The sequence below is a fragment of the Manis pentadactyla genome, chromosome 6 (genome assembly GCF_030020395.1).
Source record: "Manis pentadactyla isolate mManPen7 chromosome 6, mManPen7.hap1, whole genome shotgun sequence".
NCBI lineage: Eukaryota > Metazoa > Chordata > Mammalia > Pholidota > Manidae > Manis > Manis pentadactyla.
The window spans coordinates 40,564,524-40,590,261 of record NC_080024.1 but is presented as its reverse complement, the minus strand read 5'-3'; the positions used below and the strand labels follow the sequence as shown (position 1 = coordinate 40,590,261).

Below are 25,738 nucleotides of genomic sequence, written 5' to 3'. Positions count from 1 at the left end.
ATGAAACCACAAAACTCTTCAAAGAAAATATAGGCAAAAATCTCTTGAATATAAGCATAAGGAATTTTTTCCTGAGCACATCTCCTTGATCAAAGGAATTAAAATAAAAAATGAACAATGGGAATACAACAAACTAAAAACTTCTGTACAGCAGAAGACACCATTAGCAAAAAAAAAAAAAAGGCATCCTAGAGTATGGGAGAATATATTCATACATGATTTATCTTATTAAGGGGTTAATATTCAAAATATAAAAATAACTCATGTAACTCAACACCAAAATAACAAATAAACCCATTAAAAATGGGCGGAGGTCCTGAACAGAAATTTCTCCAAAGAAGAAATACAAATGGCCAACAGGCACAAGAAAAGATGCTTCACATTACTAATCATCAGGTAACTACAAATCAAAACCACAATGAGATATCACCTCATACCAGTTAGAATGGCCACCATCCAAAACACAAGAAAAAACAAGTGCTGGCAAAGGAACCCTCCTTACACTATTAGGAGGGAATGCAAATTGGTGGAGCCACTGTGGAAAGCAGTATGGAGTTTCCTCAAAAAAACTATAAAAATAGAAATACCAGTCTCCTGACTGGACAGGGGCAGAAGATGGCGGCGTGAGTAGAGCAGTGGAAATCTCCTCCCAAAACCACATATATCTATGAAAATATAACAAAGACAACTCTTCCTAGAATAAAGACCAGAGGACACAGGAAAATATACAGACCACATCCGAACCTGAGAGAACCCAGCGCCTCGCGAAGGGGGTAAGATACAAGCCCCAGCCCGGCGGGAGCCGAGCGCCCCTCCCCCCAGCTCCCGGCGGGAGAAGAATAGGCAGAGCGGGAGGGAGACGGAGCCCAGGACTGCCGAACACCCAGCCCCAGTCATCCGGGCCAGAGTGCAGGGCCCTGGGTACTAGGAAAACAGGGCAGCAAGAACAGTGAGCAGGCACTGGAGGCTGGGCGACAGAGGACATAAGAAAAGCGAGTGACCAATTTTTTTTGGTTTTTTTTGCAGTTTTGTTTTGGTGAGCGCTTTTTGGAAGTCTTAAAGGGATAGGGCCCCCAATACTAGGGAAACAGGGCAGCAAGAACAGTGAGTGGGCACCAGTGGCCTGGCGCCTGAGGACACCAGAAAAGCGAGCGACAATTTTTTTTTTTTTTTGGTTTTGTTTTGGCAAGCGCTTTTTGGAAGTCTTAAAGGGATAGGGACCCCAATACTAGGGAAACAGGGCAGCAAGACCGGTGAGCAGATGCCTGAGGCTGGCGCCGGATAATAAAGAAAAACGAGCGGCCACCTTTTTTTTTTTTACTTAAACAAATTTTTATTTATTAATTTTTTTGTGGTCATTGTTATGTTTTGGCAGGTGATTTTTGGAATTCTTAAAGGGGCAGGGCGGGACACTTAATCCAGAGGTAGGGAATCCAGGGATCTCTGGGCACCCTAATCCCTGGGCTGCAGGGAGCAGGGAGGCCCCTTACGGAGATAAATAGCCTCCAGGCTGCTACCCCTACAACGCCACTCCACCACTTTGGAGCAGAAGCCCGAACCAGGCCACGCCCACAGCAACAGTGGAGATAAACTCTATAGCAGCTGGGCAGGAAGCAGAAACCCTTTCTGCGCACAGCTGCCCAGCACAAGCCACTAGAGGTCGCTGTTCTCCCAGGAGAGGAGGGCCACAAACCAACAAGAATGGAAGTTCTTCCAGCCGCCACTCGTCCCAGCTCTGCAGACTATTCCTATCACCATGAAAAGGCAAAGCTACAGGCAGACAAAGATCACAGAGACAACACCAGAGAAGGAGACAGACCTAACCAGTCTTCCTGACAAAGAATTCAAACTAAAAATCATAAACATGCTGACAGAGATGCAGAGAAATACGCAAGAGAAATGGGATGAAGTCCGGAGGGAGATCACAGATGCCAGAAAGGAGATCACAGAAATGAAACAAACTCTGGAAGGGTTTATAAGCAGAATGGATAGGATGCAAGAGGCCATTGATGGAATTGAAACCAGAGAACAGGAACGCATAGAAGCTGACATAGAGAGAGACAAAAGGATCTCCAGGAATGAAACAATACTAAGAGAACTGTGTGACCAATCCAAAAGGAACAATATCCATATTATATGGGTTCCAGAAGAAGAAGAGAGAGGAAAAGAGATGAAAAGTATCTTAGAAGAAATAATTGCTGAAAACTTCCCCAAACCGGGGGAGGAAATAATCGAACAGACCACAAAAATACACAGAACCCCCAACAGAAAGGATCCAAGGAGGACAACACCAAGACACATAATAATTAAAATGGCAAAGATCAAGGACAAAGAAAGAGTTTTAAAGGCAGCTAGAGAGAAAAAGGTCACCTATAAAGGAAAAACCATCAGGCTAACATCAGACTTCTCGACAGAAACCCTACAGGCCAGAAGAGAATGGCATGATATATTTAATACAATGAAACAAAAGGGCCTTGAACCAAGGATACTGTATCCAGCACGACTCTCATTCAAATATGACGGTGGGATTAAACAATTGCCAGACAAACAAAAGCTGAGGGAATTTGCTTTCCACAAACCACCTCTACAGAACATCTTACAGGGACTGCTCTAGATGGGAGCACTCCTAGAAAGAGCACAGCACAAAACACCCAACATATGAAGAATCGAGGAGGAGGAACAAGAAGGGAGAGAAGAAAAGAATCTCCAGACAGTGTATATAACAGCTCAATAAGCGAGCTAAGTTAGGCAGTAAGATACTAAAGAAGCTAACCTTGAACCTTTGGTAACCACGAATCTAAAGCCTGCAATGGCAATAAGTACATATCTTTCAATATCACCCTAAATGTAAACGGACTGAATGCACCAATCAAAAGACACAGAGTTACAGAATGGATAAAAAAGCAAGACAGGTCTATATGCTGCTTACAAGAAACTCACCTCAAACCCAAAGACATGTACAGACTAAAAGTCAAGGGATGGAAAAACATATTTCAAGCAAACAACAGTGAGAAGAAAGCAGGGGTTGCAGTACTAATATCAGACAAAATAGACTTCAAAACAAAGAAAGTAACAAGAGATAAAGAAGGACACTACATAATGATAAAGGGCTCAGTCCAACAAGAGGATATAACCATTCTAAATATATATGCACCCAACACAGGAGGACCAGCATATGTGAAACAAATACTAACAGAACTAAAGGGGGAAATAGACTGCAATGCATTCATTCTAGGAGACTTCAACACACCACTCACCCCAAAGGATAGATCCACTGGGCAGAAAATAAGTAAGGACACGGAAGCACTGAACAACACAGTAGAGCAGATGGACCTAATAAACATCTATAGAACTCTACATCCAAAAGCAGCGGGATATACATTCTTCTCAAGTGCACATGGAACATTCTTCAGAATAGACCACATACAAGGCCACAAAAAGAGCGTCAGAAAATTCCAAAAGATTGAAATCCTACCAACCAACTTTTCAGACCACAAAGGCATAAAACTAGAAATAAACTGTACAAAGAAAGCAAAGAGGCTCACAAACACATGGAGGCTTAACAACACGCTCCTAAATAATCAATGGATCAATGACCAAATCAAAATGGAGATCCAGCAATATATGGAAACAAATGACAACAACAACACTAAGCCCCAACTTCTGTGGGACGCAGCAAAAGCAGTCTTAAGAGGAAAGTATATAGCACTCCAAGCATATTTAAAAAAGGAAGAGCAATCCCAAATGAACGGTCTAATGTCACAACTATCAAAATTGGAAAAAGAAGAACAAATGAGGCCTAAGGTCAGCAGAAGGAGGGACATAATAAAGATCAGAGAAGAAATAAATAAAACTGAGAAGAATAAAACAATAGCAAAAATCAATGAAACCAAGACCTGGTTCTTCAAGAAAACAAACAAAATAGATAAGCCTCTAGCCATACCTATTAAGAAGAAAAGTGAGTCAACACAAATCAACAGTATCAGAAACAAGAAAGGAAAAATCACGAAGGACAACACAAAAATACAAAGAATTATTAGAGAATACTATGATAACCTATAGGCTAACAAGCTGGGAAACATAGGAGAAATGGGAACTTCCTAGAAAAATACAACCTTCCAAGATTGACCCAGAAAGAAAAAGAAAATCTAAACAGACCAATTACCAGCAATGAAATTGAAGCGGTAATCAAAAAACTACCAAAGAAAAAAACCCCCAGGCCAGATGGATTTGCCTTGGAATTTTATCAGACATACAGGGAAGACATAGTACCCATTCTACTTAGACTTTTCCAAAAAATAGAGGAGGAGCGGATACTCCCAAAGTCATTCTATGAAGCTAACATCACCCTAACACCAAAACCAGGCAAAGACCCCACCAATAAAGAAAACTACAGACCAATATCCCTGATGAATGTAGATGCAAAAATACTCAACAAAATATTAGCAAACCAAATTAAAAAATACATCAAAAGGATCATACACCATGACCAAGTGGGATTCATCCCAGGGATGCAAGGATGGCACAACATTCGAAAGTCCATCAACATCATCCACCACATCAAAAAAAAGAAAGACAAAAACCACATGATCATCTCCATAGATGTTGAAAAAGCATATGACAAAGTTCAACATCCATTCATGATAAAAACTCTCAGCAAAATGGGAATAGAGGGCAAGTACCTCAACATAATAAAGGCCATCTATGATAAACCCACAGCCAACATTATATCGAACAGCGAAAAGCTGAAAGCATTTCCTCTGAGATCAGGACCTAGAAAGGGATGCCTACTCTCTCCACTGTTATTTAACATAGTACTGGAGGTCCTAGCCATGGCAATCAGACAAAACAAAGAAATACAAGGAATCCAGATTGGTAAAGAAGAAGTTAAACTGTTACTATTTGCAGATGACATGATACTGTACATAAAAAACCCTAAAGACTCCACCCCAGAACTACTAGAACTGATATCGGAATGCAGCAAAGTTGCAGGATACAAAATCAACACACAGAAATCTGTGGCTTTTCTATATACTAACAATGAACCAACAGAAAGAGAAATCAGGAAAACAACTCCATTCACAATTGCATCAAAAAAAATAAAATACTGAGGAATAAACCTAACCAAGGAAGTGAAAGACTTATACTCTGAAAACTACAAATCACTCTTAAGAGAAATTAAAGGGGACACTAACAGATGGAAACTCATCCCATGCTTGTGGCTAGGAAGAATTAATATCATCAAAATGGCCATCCTCCCAAAGCAATATACAGATTTGATGCAATCCCTATGAAACTACCAGCAACATTCTTCAATGAACTGGAACAAATAATTCAAAATTCATACGGAAACACCAAAGACCCCGAATAGCCAAAGCAATCCTGAGAAAGAAGAATAAAGTAGGGGGGATCTCACTCCCCCACTTCAAGCTCTACTATAAAGCCATAGTAATCAAGACAATTTGGTACTGGCACAAGAGCAGAGCCACAGACCAATGGACCAGACTAGAGAATACAGACATTAACCCAGACATATATGGTCAATTAATATTTGATAAAGGAGCCATGGACATACAATGGCAAAATGACAGTCTCTTCAACAGATGGTGCTGGCAAAACTGGACAGCTACATGTAGGAGAATGAAACTGGACCATTGTCTAACCCCATATACAAAAGTAAACTCAAAATGGATCAAAGACCTGAATGTAAGTCATGAAACCATTAAACTCTTGGAAGAAAACATAGCCAAAAACCTCTTAAACATAAACATGAGTGACCTCTTCTTGAACATATCTCCCCGGGCAAGGAAAACAACAGCAAAAATGAGTACGTGGGACTATATTAAGCTGAAAAGCTTCTGTACAGCAAAAGACAACATCAATAGAACAAAAAGGAACCCTACAGTATGGGAGAATATATTTGAAAATGACACATCCGATAAAGGCTTGACGTCCAGAATACATAAAGAGCTCACACGCCTCAACAAACAAAAAACAAATAACCCAATTAAAAAATGGGCAGAGGAACTGAACAGACAGTTCTCCAAAAAAGAAATACAGATGGCCAGCAGACACATGAAAAGATGCTCCACATCGCTAATTATCAGAGAAATGCAAATTAAAACTACAATGAGGTATCACCTCACACCAGTAAGGATGGCTGCCATCCAAAAGACAAACAACAACAAATGTTGGTGAGGCTGTGGAGAAAGGGGAACCCTCCTACACTGCTGGTGGGAAAGTAAGTTAGTTCAACCATTGTGGAAAGCAGTATGGAGGTACATCAAAATGCTCAAAACAGACCTACCATTTGACCCAGGAATTGCACTCCTAGGGATTTACCCTAAGAATGCAGCAATCAAGTATGAGAAAGATCAGTGCACCCCTATATTTATGGCAGCACTATTTACAATAGCCAAGAATTGGAAGCAACCTAAATGTCCATCGATAGATGAATGGATAAAGAAGAGGTGGTACATATACACAATGGAGTACTACTCAGCCATAAGAAAAGGGCAAATCCAACCATTTGCAGCAACATGGATGGAGCTGGAGGGTATTATGCTCAGTGAAACAAGCCAAGCAGAGAAAGAGAAATACCAAATGATTTCACTTATCTGTGGAATATGAGAACAAAGGAAAAACTGAAGGAACAAAACAGCAGCAGAATCACAGAACTCAAGAATGGACTAACAGGTACCAAAGGGAAAGGGACTGGGGAGGATGGGTGGGTAGGGAGGGATAAGGGGGGGCAGAAAAAGAGGGGTATTAAGGTTAGCATCCATAGCGGGGTGGGAGAAAGGGGAGGGCTGTACAACACAGAGAAGGCAAGTAGTGATTCTACAACAGGTTGCTACGCTGATGGACAGTGACTGTAAAGGAGTATATAGGGGGGACCTGGTATAGGGGAGAGCCTAGTAAACAAAGTATTCGTCATGTAAGTGTAGATTAATGATTTAAAAAAAAAATGCAGTTCCTATGTGGTGACCTCTAATGAGTTCTACACAATGATATAAAGGACATATAAAAGTGTAGGCAAAGGGTCTGTTTGTGTTTATACAGAGGATCAAAGCCTAATTTGGCTACCCCGAAAATGAACTAAGATACGATATGAAAAAGAACTTCCAACATCAGCACTCTCGGGAAGACTCATGACAGAAGATGATCAGAAAAAAAAAAAACTTCAACAAAGATCCACGCTCTGTCACAGGTGTAGATGCACTCATCCCACCAGTTCCTGGACCTGCCATGGGAAAGATGAAGGAGATATCTAAGCTGGCCTGTGCATACAGTAAAACAAAAATTGGACTGGATCTATACTGTTGGAACTCAACCAAGAATTAGGAGAAGTGCAAATTGTAGCACTCCAAAATCTTACAACCACAGACTATTTATCGTTAAAAGAACATATGGGATATGAACAGTCCCCAGGAATGGGGTGTTCTAGTTTATCTGAATTCTCTCAGACTGTTTAAGTTCAGTCGGACAATATCCACCATATCATAGATAAGTTTTCACAAATGCCTAAGGTGCCTAACTGGTTTTCTTGGTTTCACTGGAGATGGCTGGTAATTACAGGTATGCTTTGGTTAGGTAACTATATTCCTATTATGCTAATGTGTGCGCACAATTTAATTAGTCGTTTAAAACCTATCCATGCTGAAGTTACTCTAAAAGAAGATATGTCAAAGAAATAATCAATCTTCCCAGGTTTTCTTCTGCCTGCTACTTCTACAGATTTTCTTCTTCCTACCTAATCACAACCTTTAAATAGAACTCGTGCCACATGTCGAATTTACCGAGTATCATAATTCTTCCAAGTGGTAAAGATACCTCAAGACAAATGCTGGGCATAGAAGCCACAGGGCATAAATATGCAAAGAAGTAAAAAGCTAACCTTTTCAAACGATAAGGCTTCTCTGTCACTTACCAACTTCACATTTCCCTGTATGGCTCCGGAAGATGACTGGTTAGCCAGAGACGGGTAAGATTCCTCAAGGGAGGAACAACCTAAGACAGGCACAGTCGCAGGGGGACCATCAGGTGAGAAATTGGGGAGCAGCAGAGGTGAGGCTTAGAACCTCCCCCCTCATGTTCTGAGAGAAATCTTTGGCATACATGGATGTTTATTGCCCTCATCTAGCTCGGATTAACATAGTCTACAGGCACACACCTGATCATCTACATTTGCTCTCTTACAACACTAAACTCTGTTTTCTACCTTTATCTTGTATCTACCTATCACTTCAGCATTTTATTAAAAATAATAATAATAGAGAAATGTGGTATCCACATATAAATCAAGTTTAAAATCAAATGAATATTCATATTTGAACTGACTGTGTATAGTTCATAATGTATGAACAAAACCGAAAGCTTCTGTGATGACTGCCCTTGCACTGTTCACCATGTAACTTATTCACTATGTAAGAATTTGTACTCCATGTAAGAATTTGTTCATTATGCATCAGAAGATTGGAGACTGACGAAAATTACACTTGGGGTGGATTAATGATTTTGCATAGAGTATTGACCCCCCTATACAGAAATTTATTGTGGTTAACAACTATTTGATCAATAAATACGAGAGATGCCCTCACAAAAAAAAAAAAAATATATATATATATATATATATATATATATATATATATATATATATATAAACACACTTCCAATTGTAAAATAAATAAGTAACCGGGATGTAATGTATAGCATAAGGAATATAGTCAAAATATTGTAACAACTTGGTATGGTGATACCTGGTACCTAGAATTATCATGTATATAAATGTTGAATCACTGTGTTGTACACCTGAAACTAATGTAATGCAATGCTGTTGTCAACTACCCTTCAATAAAAATAAAAAATAAAAATAAAAAAAGAATGGACTAACAGGTACCAAAGGGAAAGGGACTGGGGAGAATGGGTGGATAGGGAGGGATAAGGCGGGGGAGAAGTAGGGGGTATCAAGATTAGCATGCATGGGGGGGTAGGAGAAAAGGGAGGGCTGTACAACACAGAGAAGGCAAGTAGTGATTCTACAACATTTTTCTATGCTGATGGACAGTGACTGTAAAGGGGTTTATAGGGGGGACCTGGTATAGGGGAGAGCCTAGTAAACATAATATTCGTCATGTAAGTGTAGATTAGTGATACCAAAAAAAAAAAAAGGGCAGTTCTTGTGTGGTAACCTCCAATGAGTTCTACACCAGTGTATAAAGGGCATATAAAAGTGTAGGCAAAGGGTCTGTTTGTGTTTATACAGAGGATCAAAGCCTAACTGGGCTACCCCGAAAATGAACTAAGATACGATATGAAAAACAACTTCCAACATCAGCACTCTCTGGAAGACTCATGCCAGAAGATGATCATCAAAAAACCCCAACAAAGATCCACGCACTGCTACAGCTGTAGATGCACTCATCCTACCAGTTCCTGGACTTGCCATGGGAATGAGGAAGGAGATATCTAAACTGGCCTGTGCATAAAGTAAAACAACAAATTTGACTGGATCTATACTGTTGGAACTCAATCAAGAATTAGGAGAAGTGCAAATTGTAGCGCTCCAAAATCTTACAACTACAGACTATTTACTGTTAAAAGAACATATGGGATGTGAACATTCCCCAGGAATGGGTTGTTTTAATTTGTCTGATTTCTCTCAGACTGTTCAAGTTCAGTTGGACAATATCCACCATATCATAGATAAGTTTTCACAAATGCCTAAGGTGCCTAACTGGTTTTCTTGGTTTCATTGGAGATGGCTGGTAATTACAGGTATGCTTTGGTTATGTAACTATACTCCTATTATGTTAATGTGTGTGCGCAATTTAAGTAGTAGCTTAAAACCTATACATGCTGAAGTTACTCTACAAGAAGATATGTCAAAGAAATAATCAATCTTCCCATGTTTTCTTCCGCCTGCTACTTCTATAGCTTTTCTTCTTCCTTCCTAATTACAACCCTTAAATAGAATTCTTGCCTCATATCAAATTTACCGAGTATCATAATTCTTCCAAGTGGTAAAGATACCTCAAGACAAATGCTGGGCATAGAAGCTACAGGGCATAAATATGCAAAGAAATAAAAAGCTAACCATTTCAAACAATGAGGCTTCTCTCTCACTTACCAACTTTACATTTCCCTGTATGGCCCCGGAAGATGACTGGTTAGCCAGAGACGGGTAAGATTCCTCAAGGGAGGAACAACCTAAGACAGGCACAGTCGCAGGGGGGTCATCAGGTGAGAAATTGGGGATCAACTGACGTGAGGCTTAGAACCTCACCCCCCCTGTTCTGAGAGAAATCTTCTGCATCCGTGGATGTTTTCTTGCCCTTGTCTAGCTTGGATTAACACATAGTCTACAGGCACACACCTGATCATCTACATTTGCTCTCTTACAACACTAAACTATGTTTTCTACCTTTATCTTGTATCTACCTACCACTTCAGCATTTTATTAAAAATAATAATAATAAAGAGAGAAATGTGGTATCCACATATAAATCAAGTATAAAAATCAAATGAGTATTTATATTTGAACTGACTGTTTATAGTTCATAATGCATGAGCAAAACTGAAGGTTTCTGTGATGGCTGCCCTTGTACTGTTCACCATGTAAGAACTTATTCCCTATGTAAGAAATTGTTCTCCATGTAAGAACTTGTTTGTTATGCCTCAGAAGATTGGAGACTGACGAAAATTAGGCTTGGGGTGGATTAATGATTGTGCATTGAGCATTGACTCCCCTATACAGAATTTTATTGTTGTTTACAACCATTTGATCAATAAATATGAGAGATGCCCTCACAAAAAAAAAAAAAAAAAAGTACACACTTCCAGTGGTAAAATAGTAAGTAACCGGGATTTAATGAATATAGTCAAGATATTGTAACAGCTTGGTATGGTGATAGCTGGTACCTAGAATTGTCATGTATATAAATGTTGAATCACTATGTTGTACACCTGAAACTAATGTAATGTAGTACTGTGTGTCAACTACCCTTCAATAAAAAATAATTATCTACAAAGAAAAGAAAAAAAAATAGAAAAACCTTAGGAGCCAGTAATTCCACTTCCAGGAATTTATGCTTAGGAAACAATATCCCTGATTCAAAAAGATATTTGCACCCCTATGTTCATTGCTAATTATTTATAATAGCCAAGATATGGAAGCCACCTAAATGTCCATCAATAGATGAATGAATGAAGAAGATGTCGTATATATATATACAATGGAATATTATTCTGTCATAAAAATTAAATCCTGCCATTTGCATGGATGGATCTAGAGGATGTTTAGTGAAACAAGCCAGGCTGAGAAAGACAAATACCATACAATTTCATTTATACATGGAATCTAAAAACAAAACAAAAGAAAATGAATAAAATAACAGTAGACTCACAGACTCTGAGAAGTGACTGGTGGTTACCATGGGGGAGGGGTTGGGTGGATAGGTGGAGAGGGTGAGAAAGATAAAGGGGGACAAAAATTATCATGGAGAGGATTAAAGATGGCAACGTGAGAGGAGAGACAGAGGCTTCCTCCTAAAACTGGATACAATTAGAAAATATAGTTCGTGCTACTAATCCTGAGAGAGCAACAGGAAGAAGGATGGCTCCAGACTGCATACTCCTGGAGAAAAGAGCAGGCCTCACAAAACTGGGTAAGGTACCAGAGCTGTGGCTCCGTGGACCCAAGCCCCTCCCCCACCCCAGCTCACCAGTGGGAGGAAGAGAAACGGTGCAGGAAGGGAGTGGAAGGCTTGGGACTGCTGAATACCTAGCTCCAGAGATCTGCACTGGGAGCACAAACCTACATTTCATGGTGCTTTCATCATATTCTTCTGATTACAGGGTTGGAAAGCTGGGACAGGCAGAATTCCTGGGGAGACTGGGATTCTGGCCGCTTGTGGAAAGCAGGGATCCATATCTGGCTGCTCTGGGACAAAAGCTTTTATCTGTGTGCTTGGCCCACAGGATCAGGCAGTGGAGACAGGCACAGCAGCCGGGAAGCAGGGAACAGCTCTTTCCTCTCCCCAGGCACCAATACCACTTCTCTGCGACCCCCAACATTGCTCCAGGTGCTGAGCAGCTCCAGAATAGAGCTTCTGGAAACTAGAGGGTGACATATACAAACATGAAATGCCAAAGAAACCTGGTCAAGAGTAAAATTCTTGGTACAAATCCTGAGAAAGATTTAAATGATATGGACCTTGTGACTCTTCCTGAAAGAGAGTTCAAAATAAAAATCATTGACATGCTAATGGAGGTACGGAAAGACATCCAAGAACTCAGGAATGAATTTAATCGTTGAAGAGCACGATGGAGGGTATTAAAAGCAGTTGGATATGGTGGAGGAGATGATAAATGAAATAGAAACTAGAGAAGAGGAATACAAAGAAGCTGAGGCACAGAGAGAAAAAAGGATCTCTAAGAATGAAAGAATATTGAGAGAACTGTGTGACCAAACCAAACGGAATAATATTCGCATTTTAGGGATACCAGAAGAAAAAGAGAGAGAGAAAGGGATAGAAAGTGTCTTTGAGGAGGTAGTTGCTGAAAACTTCCCCACTCTGGGGAAGGACATAGTCTGTCAGGCCATGGAGATCCACAGATCTCCCAACACAAGGGACCCAAAGAAGACAACACCAAGACACGTAGTAATTAAAATGGAAAAGATCAAGGAAAAGGACAGACTGTAAAAAGCAGCCAGAGACAGAAATAAGATCACATACAAAGGAAAGCCCATCAGGCTAACATCAGACTTCTCAGCAGAAACCTTACAGGTCAGAAGGGAGTGGCATGATGTATCTAATGCCATGAAGCAGAAGGGCCTGGAACTAAGATTACTTTATCTGGCAAGGTTATCATTTAAATTTGAAGGAGGGATTAAACAATTTCCAGATAAACAAAAGCTGAGAGAATTTACCTCCCACAAACCATCTCTACAGTCTATTTTGGAGGGACTGCTATAGATGGAAGTGTTCCTAAGGTTGAATAGCTGTCACCAGAGGCAATAAAACCACAGTGAAGAAAGTAAAACAGCTAATTAATAAGCAAATGCAAAATTAAATGAACTATCCCCACAGTCAATCAAGGGATAGACAAAAAGTACAGAATATGATATCTAATATATAAAGAATGGAGGAGGAAGAAAAAGGAGGAGAAACAGAAAAGAACCTTTAGATTGTGTTTGTAACAGCATACTAAGTGAGTTAAGTTAGACTCTTAGACCATAAGGAAATTAACCTTGAACCTTTGGTAACCACGAATCTAAAGCCTGCAATGTCAATAAGTACATACCTATCGATAATCACCCTAAATGTAAATGTACTGAATGCACCAATCAAAAGACATAAAGTCACTGAATGGATAAAAAAACAAGACCCATCTATATGCTGCTTGGAAGAGACTCACCTCATACCCAAAGACATGCACAGACTAAAAGTTCAGGGATGGAAAAAGATACTTCATGCAAACAATAAGGAGAAAAAGCAGGTGTTGCAGTTCTAGTATCAGACAAAACAGACTTCAAAACAAAGAAAGTAACAAGAGATAAAGAAGGACATTACATAATGATAAGGGCTCAGACCAACAAGAGGATATAACCTTTATAAATATGTATGCACCCAACACAGGAGCACCAGCATATGTGAAACAAGTGCTAACAGAACTAAAGATGGAAATAGAATGTAATGCATTCATTTTAGGAGACTTCAACACACCATTCACTCCAAAGGACAGATCCACCAGACAGAAAATAAGTAAGGACACAGAGGCACTGAACAACACAGTAGAGCAGATGGACCTAATAGACATCTATAGAACTCTACATCCAAAAGCAACAGGATACACATTCTTCTCAAGTGCACATGGAACATTCTCCAGAATAGACCACATACTAGGCCACAAAAAGAGCCTCAGTAAATTCCAAAAGGTTGAAATCCTACCAACCAACTTTTCAGACCACAAAGGTATAAAACTAGAAATAAATTGTACAAAGAAAGCAAAAAGGCTCACAAACACATGGAGGCTTAACAACATGCTCCTAAATAATCAATGGATCAATGACCAAATTAAACTACAGATCCAGCAATATATGGAAACAAATGACAACAACAACACAAAGCCCCAACTTCTGTGGGAAGCAGCAAAAGCAGTCTTACGAGGAAAGTATATAGCAATCCAGGCATATTTAAAAAAGGAAGAACAATCCCAAATAAATAGTCTAACATCACAATTATCGAAACTGGAAAAAGAAGAAGAAAAGAGGCCTAAAGTCAGCAGAAGGAGGGACATAATAAAGATCAGAGAAGAAATAAATAAAATTGAGAAGAATGAAACAATAGAAAAAAATCAATGAAACAAAGAGCTGGTTCTTTGAGAAATAAACAAAACAGATAAGCCTCTAGCCAGACTTACTAAGAGAAAAAGAGAGTCAACACACATCAACAGAATCAGAAATGAGAAAGGAAACATCATGACAGACTCCACAGAAATACAAGGAATTACTACAGACTACTATGAAAACCTATACGCTAACAGGCTGGAAAACCTAGAAGAAATGGACAACTTCCTAGAAAAATACAACCTTCCAAGATTGACCAAGGAAGAAACACAAAATCTAAACAAACCAATTACCAGCAAAGAAACTGAAGCGGTAATCAAAAAACTACCCAAGAACAAAATCCCCAGGCCAGATGGATTTACTTCAGAATTTTATCAGACATACAGAGAAGACATAATACACATTCTCCTCGAAGTTTTCCAAAAAACAGAAGAGGAGGGAATACTCCCAAACTCATTCTATGAAGCCAACATCACCCTAATACCAAAACCAGGCAAAGACCCCACCAATAAAGAAAATTACAGACCAATATCCCTGATGAACATAGGTGCAAAAACACTCAACAAAATATTAGCAAACCGAATTAAAAAATACATCAAAAGGATCATACACCATGACCAAGTGGGATTCATCCCAGGGATGCAAGGATGGCACAACATTCGAAAGTCCATCAACATCATCCACCACATTAACAAAAAGAAAGACAAAAACCACATGATCATTTCCACAGATGCTGAAAATGCATTCGACAAAATTCAACATTCATTCATGATAAAAACTCAACAAAATGGATGTACAGGGCAAGTACCTTAACATAATAAAAGCCATATATGATAAACCCACTGCCAACATCATACTGAACAGTGAGAAGCTGAAAGCTTTTCCTCTGTGATCGGGAACAAGATAAGAATGCCCACTCTCCCCACTGTTATTCAACATAGTACTGGAGGTCCTAGCCATGGCTATTAGACAAAACAAAGAAATACAAGGAATCCAAATTGGTAAAGAAGAAGTTAAACTGTCACTGTTTGCAAATGACATATTATTGTACATAAAAAACCCTAAGGACTGCACTCCAAAACTACTAGAACTGATATCGGAATACAGCAAAGTTGCAGGATACAAAATTAACACACAGAAATCTGTGGCTTTCCTATACACTAACAATGAGCCAATAGAAAGACAAATCAGGAAAACAATTCCATTCACAATTGCATCAAAAAGAATAAAATACCTAGGAATAAACCTAACCAAAGAAGTGAAAGACCTATACCCTGAAAACTACAAGACACTCTTAAGAGAAATTAAAGAGGACACTAACAAATGGAAACTCATCCCATGCTCTTGGCTAGGAAGAATTAAGATCGTCAAAATGCCCATCCTGCCCAAAGCAATATACAGATTGGTTGCAATCCCTATCAAATTACCAACAGCATTCTTCAATGAACTGGAACAAACAGTTCAAAAATTCATATGGCAACACCGAAGACCCCAAATAGCCAATGCAATCCTGAGAAGGAAGAATAAAGTGGGGGGGGGATTTCGCTCCCCAACTTCAAGCTCTACTACAAAGCCACAGTAATCAAGACAGTTTGGTACTGGCACAAGAACAGAGCCACAGACCAGTGGAACAGAATAGAGACTCCAGACATTACCCCAAACATATATGGTCAATTAATACATGATAAAGGAGCCATGGACATATAATGGGGAAATGACAGTCTCTTCAACAGATGGTGCTGGCAAAACTGGACAGCTACATGTAAGAGAATGAAACTGGATCACTATCTAACCCCATATACAAAAGTAAATTCGAAATGGATCAAAGACCTGAATGTAAGTCATGAAACCATAAAACTCTTAGAAAAAAACATAGGCAAAAATCTCTTGGACATAAACATGAGCAACTTCTTCATGAACATATCTCCAGGGCAAGGGAAATAAAAGCAAAAATGAACAAGTGGGACTATATCAAGCTGAAAAATTCTGTATAGCAAAGGGCACCATCAATAGAACAAAAAGGTACCGTACAGTATTGGAGAATATATTCATAAATGACAGATCCGATAAAGGGTTGACATCCAAAATATATAAAGAGCTCACACACCTCAACAAACAAAAAGCAAATAATCCAATTAAAAAATGGGCAGAGGAGCTGAACAGACACTTCTCCAAAGAAGAAATTCAGGTGGCCAACAGACACATGAAAAGATGCTCCACATCGCTTGTCATCAGAGAAATGCAAATTAACACCACAATGAGACATCACCTCACACCAGTAAGGATCTCCACCATCCAAAAGGCCAACAGCAACGCATGTTGGCGAGGTTGTGGAGAAAGGGGAACCCTCCTACACTCCTGGTGGGAATGTAAATTAGTTCAACAATTGTGGAAAGCAGTGTGGAGGTTCCTGAAAAAGCTCAAAATAGAAATACCATTTGACCCAGGAATTCCACTTCTAGGAATTTCCCTAAGAATGCAGCACTATTTACAATAGCCAAGAAATGGAAGCAACCTAAGTGTCCATCAGTAGATGAATGTATAAAGAAGATGTGGTACATATACACAATGGAATATTATTCAGCCATAAGAAGAAAACAAATCCTACCATTTGCAACAACATGGATGAAGCTAGAGGGTATTATGCTCAGTGAAATAAGCCCAGCTGAGAAAGACAAGTACCAAATGATTTCACACATCTGTGGAGTACAAGAACAAAGAAAAACTGAAGGAACAAAACAGCAGCAGAATCACAGAACCCAGGAATGGACTAACAGTTACCAAAGGGAAAGGGACTAGGGAGGATGGGTGAGGAGGGAGGGATAAGGGCGAGGAAAAAGAAAGGGGGCCTTATGATTAGCATGTATAATATGGGGGGCACATAGGGAGGATGTGCAACACAGAGAAGACAAGTAGTGATTCTACAGCATCTTACTACACTGATGGACAGTGAATGTAATGGGGTTTGTTGGGGGACTTGGTGAAGGGGGAAGTCTAGTAAACATAATGTTCTTCATGTAACTGTAGATTAATGATAACAAAATTAATTTAAAAAATTCTCAATCATAATATAAGTTGGTCATGGGGATGACAGTACAGCATGAAGAATATAAATATAGCCAATAATTCTATAACATCTTCCTATGTTGATAGATAGTAACCACACTAATAGGGGGAGCATATTTGAACCACTGTTTTGTATACTTGATACCGATATAGGATTGTGTATCAGCAATACTTCCATTAAAAAAAAAAATCCAAATGACAACAGTACATCATAATCCTAAAGAATTAGGAAATATAACTTGCCTGAGAACAACAACCAAAAAAAAGCACATCATCATGACTCAGCAATTTCTCTTCTGGAAAATGACCTTACAGATATTACTTTCCTATATGAAAAATGTCTTAAGTACAAGATTATTCATTGTGGCCTTGTTTGCAATAGGAAAATATTATAAGTAACCCAACTACTGGGGACATACTGGTAAATACATCCACAAAATGGAATAACGTTCAGCTTTAAGTGAGTTTTTTCTTATGAAAAAATAAGGAACTTTTTTTTCTGTACTGATTTCTGATTTCTTTTTCTGTACTAAAATGAGAAGAAATACAGAGTAAATTATTAAAGGAGAAAAAACATGCTTCAGAAATGAAAACAGTGCTTAGTATGTGTCTGGTTAGACATAAACTCTGAAAGGATACACAAGAAACTAATAATAGTTGGCACCTCTCTGGGGACCTGGGTGGATAGAGGATACTGGTAGGGGCATTTTTGATTGAAAAAATATTAATTGCTTTAAAAAAACATGCAAATGCTTTAGTTTTCTCTACCTGGGATGTTCTTGGCCTTCATTCCCCACTTCTACCTCGTTACATAATTCTTTAGATCTCAATCATTTCCCCAAAAAGACTTTCTTTCCAATCTGGAGAAGTTGAGATTCTCTCATGTCTCAGTTGGACACTTATATTTGTTTTGGTAAATCACTTTTGGCTCTCTGCCTCCCTCATTTAACTGTGAAGGTCCTGGAGGAAGGGAGGGAACACATGGGTTTTTGCAGACCTCACCAGGGCCTGGCCTGGTTGGCTCACCAGCTCTATGTGAAAGTTGTTGAATGAAGAAATACATGCTTAGAGCACCGGGTAGGGGTACTGTGTGGGGCCCCTGGTTGGGAAACCACAGGGAAAGATAAAAGAGGTAGATAATGTCTGCCTTTAAGTGGTGTGTCAACTAGGGAGGTTAAGATAAATGCACATGTAATTATAAGGCAGAATGTGGTCATTGCCTAAACAGTTAACAAATCTAGCTGTATGAGATTTAGGTCAAGGTAAGTACTAGAAGAATTTCTTAAATGTATTATATAGCTGAAAAATGGGGTTTTGAAAGACTCCTCTGATTTCCTTAAGAAAGGGTAGGATACTTAATTCTGAAAATCAAATGCCTCTAGGGGCCAGGCAGGTGATGCATGCACATGAATGGATTGCCAGTGGAAATTGACTAAAAACAACCTCTAGAAGTTCTTAAACTTGGCTGCATATTAGCAGCTCCTGAGAGATTTTTAAAAATCCTCATGTTCAGGTCACAATTTAGCTCAACTCAATCAGAAACCTGGGTGGGGTAGGAAAATGGGCTGCTGGTGGAAAACCCTGATAGCTGTAGTTTTACAAAACTGCACAGATGATAATAATGTAGGCTAGCAGCATTCTTGTGATCTGTGACTGTTAAAAATGAAGAATCCCAGGCCCCACCCCAGAATTACAAAATCAGAATCTGCACTGTGACAACATCTGCAGTGATTCTCATATACACTGTTACGTTTGATAATTCCTGCTCTGGAGAAATGTGTTATCTTGGAGGGAGTAGTCATTCATTAGGTAGTAACGGTGTTTCCCTGAGAGGATGCAGACCCCCTGGTTGTAGCTCTTCTAATTTTTCATTTATGCTGCTGAACAACTACTCAAATAAATGAAATTAAGGGGAAATTATCAAAAGATGATGAGGGCCTCCTAGTTTGCTAGAGTGGAAATGGTGAATTAGTGGAGTTTGCCTAAAGCATAGGTTACTTTAAGGTAGTTTTTTTAAGTGGGATTTTTGGTATTCACTTAAAAATGTTTTTGAGCAGCCAAAGCACATCTGCCAACAATATCATAGAGCAAAAATCCATATGTAACACTTCTCTCATTGAAGTGGGTAAGGATTTTGGAGCCTCACTAATTCAGCATCTCTCCTGCCCAACTCCCTTATGCAAAACTTACTGTAAATGCAGCATAAAGGCTAGAGGTTTGGAATGCTTGCTTACGTAAATTAAGTAAAGCTTATTTGCTTAATTTTGACAATGTCAAGTCACTCAATTTTTAAACCCAGGGTTACAACTGAAATACAAACACAAAAGAAACCTTGCTCCCTCATGATCTGGTTGAGGTAACTGACACTAAGGAAACAGTTGAAGACTTTTATCCAACAAACACTTACTATGTACCAGATGCTTTTCATAGTCCTTAACTTCATCCCTTCCATGGTATTCCTAGCCAGGCAGCTTCCTGGAAAATTGATGTCACTGCTCCTAGAATGAATGATCTCACGAGATAAAAGTGTGGGTGAGTCAGAGCAGTCCATGCCCCAACCAGTGCCTGTCAGCAGCTTAGGAGCATTGCCTTTGAATCCTAAGGACCCTGACACTGGGGACAGAACAAAGGAAGGAAGGGGAGTTCAGAACAGGTAAAGATACATCCTGGAAGGTCTTGCCTCTCTCTCCGTCTCACCTCTTTTCCCTTCTCCCCCTTTCCCTTTGCTAGAATTTGACAACAGGGCTCTCAATGAATAAATATCAGCAACCATTTTCTTTTGGTCCCACAACCCTTATATGATGTTATTCTTTTTTAAGTTAAATTGTATTGAGTGATGTTCTTATCTACCTCTGCTGAAATATTACATGTAATCACTTCTATGGATAAATACATAGACTCACTGCAAGTGAAAAATCAGTCTAAAATCTTAACCTGTTGAAACTCTACAGCACTAAAAATATGTATAATTATTTCAGAAATACAGTAGGTATTTTTGTAAACTAGCCATAAGAACCAAAATGAAAAAAACTTCACAAAATGGACTTCTGTAATTAGTTTTTTGAGTTTCTTTAAAAGAAATTTCCAACCACTTTCAAACTTTTAAATGTTCAAAGAATATCATCATTGAGAACAGCTGTATTTATTCATTTATAATTTTATAAAACATGCATTTATTTTGATTAAAATCTCAGTTGTTTTTAAGATGTGCACAGCATAGTAACAGAAGAAAAAGGAAACATAATGTATTAGACAAGGCACATAGACATGACAAAAAGAGAAAAAATCCTTTTGACCTAAAGAGGAAAAAAACTCAAGGAGGAAGAAAGGCATCTCTGAACAACAAATATTTTCCTAGCAGTAAGCCGGGGGCTGTTAAGGTGGGTTGCTTATGGCCCCTGTGGACAGAACTTTGATTTAAATCAATCCACTTACAGGATGTGCATAACTTAACCTGTTGTGAATAAGTTCAGTCCTTTTCTCCTTCTTTGGATGAATAAAGGCTTCAGGCTTCCCTCTGCCTCCCACCACAGGAATGTGTGCTATCTACAGAGCTGTTTTGAAACCCATGGCGTGTAAAGGAGCTGTATCAACAGGTTTCTCCTCTCTAACTCTGAGTCAATTGTAAATGTTGAATGTGAACCTTGAACAAGTTAAACACTATCACTGGAATTCAAAACCAGCTCCAGCTAGAGTGTCCTTTCTCTTTTAAGAGAAAAGGAATCACAATTTATATTTTTATTACTTCAGTGTCTTTGAGATCAGAACTATAGAGTTAACAAAAGCCTATTTTCTGACAGTTTAATAGAAAGCACATTTTAAGGAAAGCCTGAAAGTTGGCCTTGGACTATTGGTTAGGCCAGAGAACTCTTTCCCAGATGAAGCTGCTAACGTGGTTTTCAAGAAAACTCAGGAGACTCCAAAATGTCCTTCCAAGCAATGTAATAAATGCCAAGCCATTTATATACTATTAGCTAATGCATTTCTGTGTCTACCACCCTTCAACATAAATATTTATCTTTTCTCTCTCAACTTTGGCCTATATGCTCTCCATTCTGTCTTTAAATCATACTGCTTCCGGCAATGAGTGGCAAGATAAAACACTCATTAGAGCAGCTGTACTCATCTGGCCCTAAATGTTGGGGAGAAAGTCATACACAAATTCTAACCATATTTTAAGCTTTGACCTATGATTATTTAAAAGGAAATTCAAAGTGATTTGTATTTTCTTCTTAGACTAACTCTTTTTGATTAGAGATGATGCCCTGAACTTGACTTGCCATGTTTATACAGCCATTTGTCACTATTTTAGTATCATTTGTAATTTATTCTACAGTACCAAGTGGTTACTCTTAAGAGGTTCTATGGCTTGATATAATTTATCATGAAGCCTCTCAAACTTCATTTGGCATAAACTGAATTGAGAATGAGTATAATCTGATTTCAAACATTAAGCAATGATGTTACAAAGAATATGTATATTTCCCCATAACTAAGCAAATAAGAACACAATTACAAATAAGCCAACACTTGCAAAATGAACACACATACATAAAAACTATCCCTCTTATTGGGGATAATCCCCATTATAATCTTAATGATAGAAATTAAAATCTCCGTAATAAAAAATAAACTGTTGACAAATAATTTGCTAATTATCATGCACTGATTATTTCAACTGACCAGTCTCTCAGATGATTTGTATATAAAAATTGAAATAAGATAGTAGTTATGTAATTGTTTAGATGATTTGTTAATGTAGTAGATGCTGGGGACTCAAAGGGACAACTTGAATGTCTGATGACTTTCCACATTTGAGGAGGCAAATTAAGTAACAACAAAAGCATAAAAACCTAGGGAAAGTAGAATAAAGAATCAAAAGATAAGAATCAGCAATAGAGATTGCTGGTAACTGCACAGAATAGTGAATACCAAATATCCATTTCACTGTTTTCCTTAGCCTCTCTGGGATTTGTTCAAGAATTTGGAATCTTCTTGAAGTGAAGACAATTAACAAGACAAAAAAATCTTTTTAGGAAAAATACTCAAAGTCAACCAAACTTCCCAGTGAACTTGGCTGTGGAACTTAAACTTGACACTGACTTCATCATTTCCTAAAGGGATATGACAAAGCTCTTTAAGTAATTTCCAGAAGGCATGGAGTACTTCCAAAAGTGAGGTAAAGAAGTATGTAATCATGTAAGCATTACTTATTTAGCGACTGCAAATTAAGATGATCAGATACCTCTATAAAATGGGAATTATGAGTTTAAGATTTTATATACTAACATGCCTACACATTCCCTTCCTTCCTTCTTTCTTTCCTTTCTGCCCGCCTTCCCTTTCTTCTTATTTGGACAACAGAGGACTTTTATCTTTGAATTCTGGTGTCACAGTAAACTGAAACACTAATGTGGGGCAAAATTAACTGAGTGATTATAAACATCCACAATTCTATTTATCACAATTTCCAAAGAGAAGGGGCTTGGAGAAAATTAAGAATCCGCAGTGCAGAAGGCAACTTTATTTAAAATAGCCAAAAAATGGAAACAAAACAAATATTCATCAACAGAGAAGGATAAATTGTGCTATATTCATACAAAGGAATACTACATAACAAAAGAAAAAATGATTGATACACTGAGCAGTATGAATGAATCCCACTGACTTCATCTTGATAAAGATAAACCAGATACAAAAGGGCACCTGTTTATGGTTCCATTTATATGAAGTTCAAAATCAGGCAAAACTTGAAGTCAGAGCAAGGCTTACCAGGGAGGCATTACTGATAGGGAAGGGGTATCAGAGAACTTTCTGTATGCTGACAATGTCCTAGATGTTGATCAGGTTCAAGTATACAGGTATATCAATATATTAAAACTCATTTAAACACTCAAGATCTGTGCACATTACTACATGTTACTCTACAACTAAAAATTTTTTTAATGAGAATTCACAGTGAAGAAAGAAAAAACAAGTTAGAAAGTCTCCACTTTCAACAAGAGAGAAAGATAATCTCATTTTTTAAAATATAGAGAAATAACCCTTCACCCAGGGGATCACAGAATGACCAGCCTGTTTTTCTTTTAATGTTCCTGTTCCCTCTTTCATTAGGTGTGGAATGAGGAGACAGGGAGGGATTTAAGAATAATAAAGACTCTCCCAAAGACTACTAGGGCTTTTGGACTTAAGTTTTAGACTTTCTTGGTTAGGCAATCCTGCTGCCCTTGATCTTTGTAAGGAGCACCCTGATTCTCTTCTGAGAGAGACTGCTGCAAAGAGTGACCAGGTGGACAAAAGGGAAACCGAATATGTGGGTTTCGGGTAGACAATTAAAGTTTGATCTCAAGTTCACTTTCTGTATTGCTCGACAGGGTTCAACAGAATGAAAATGGAGGCAGGACGGGGGCATCAGTGCTGTCCAGGAAGGACAGGAGTGCATGTAGTTGTTTTCTGTATGAAAAAACACATAATGGATCTGGGTGGACTGGAAAAAGAGTGAGAAACCCTAGTATTTATTTCTTCATACAATTTATGTATCCTTCTTTCTTAGAGAACCCTGACACAACAGATCCCTATCATCTAAACTATTTTTTTTTTTTTCTTCAGGCTTTTTAGAAGCACTTTTCTCTGACTCTTTTCTCCCTTGGACACTCCTTAGCACTGGCAGATAATTTCTAACAAGCAGAGGCTGTGGCTGGTGATAAATGTGTGGAAGGCTTGTGGCTTGGCTCCTGAGCTTCATGCTCTGGCATTCCTATGTTGTCTCTTCAACTGTATTGCTGCCTCATTCACTACCTAAAGTATTGCCAATTACAACCTGGAAGCATTATGCAAAAAAACCACTAGATGAAAATTAATGGGGACAATTTGGACAATGCTAAAGCTGACTATTTTATTTAAGTAATCTATATAAGGAGGAGGGTACTAAAAATTTAGGGCTCACCTATGTGATAGGTGTTACACACACATTATTATACTTAACCCTCATGACACCTCTGTAAGATCAAAAACTAGTATTCCCATTTTATAGGTGGAATATCTCAGGCTTCAAGGAATAAAAGCACTAAGTGTGCAGAGCCAGAGTTCAAGCCCAGGTCCATTTGACTCCAAAATCATTTTATGTCACTGCTGCTCACACAAAGCGCTTCCTCAACCCATGAAGAGCTTAATTACTCTTTCATCTTACAAAAAGAATATATATAATGCTCAGTTCAATCAGCTAAAGTAGATGGCGATCACCTTGAGCGCAAAGGCTGATTATCTTTTATGTGGCATAAGAATAGTATTTTCACATGTTAGGGTGCATTCTTTCAGATAGGTGCACATGAGAAAGTGTTAATTTTTTTTTTAACTTACACACTCAACCCACTCTTGCAAGGCGTAAAAGCATAAACATCCACATTATTGTTATTATGGATTCAAATACCACAGAAAAACATGAAAATTCACAGGTAAAAAGTGAAGCCAAGTAAAAAGAATAGTTAAAATGCCAGATAATAACCAAAAGAATAAAAATCTTGGGTATTGAATTACATTTGCTGATGTAATCTTTTAAACTTTAAAGTACATTGGCCAATATTTCTATTATACCAGGAATAACAAGCAACTGTGAAGTCTTTCATGGCATAACTAACCCTAACCGTGGAATCACTTCAAAGAAAAGAACGTGCGAATACACGATGTTCCGTGTCTACAAGACGGAACCTAAATGAGCAGAAGAAAATCCAACTATTAGTAAAATTACACTCTGATGACGGGTTCTTTACACCAAAGCATCAAAGAGCTGACTGAATACTTTTTCTTCATAGGGCTTTTCTCCCCTATTTCATTTTAGTTTCTGTGTGTGTGGGGGAAAAGCACTGAACAAGATTTAAATTCTTAATGCCTTATTTTTTCTGAAGATTAGTTTATTTACTTTTAAATTAAGTCAGAATTTGTGACTGAAAGAATTATATCTGTGTCTTTAGTTGCTGCTTTGTTAATGGGTTCCTGGCAGTTAAAGACATGCAGAGTCCCAAGGTGCTGTGCTTTGTTATTTACTTTTTACTGGTAAGATTCTCAGTTGGCCGGATGTTGAGTATTTCAGAATTTAAAGTTGTATCGTAGAAGAAAAGGACGTTTTGGATAATGAAGGCTCTTTGGCTTTGAGGCAGAATTATCCAAGTTCTGAGGTTGGTGACTGCTGTGTTTCTGCTTCAGAATTCTCTTCTATGAGTTTACAGGTGACCCTAAACCACACTCGTAAGTAATCAGTTGGTCTCCATTAACTTTCAACATGTCTGGTTAGGTCCATTTCTGAGACTATAAAATAAACAGTAT

General features: G+C 38.5%; 1 protein-coding gene across 2 annotated transcripts in view; it reads right to left on the bottom strand.

Annotated features, from left to right (window-relative positions):
* The window catches only part of SLC39A10 (solute carrier family 39 member 10), a 184,398-nt gene that overhangs the window by 121,067 nt on the left and 37,593 nt on the right, over positions 1-25,738 (bottom strand). The window lies entirely within an intron of this gene.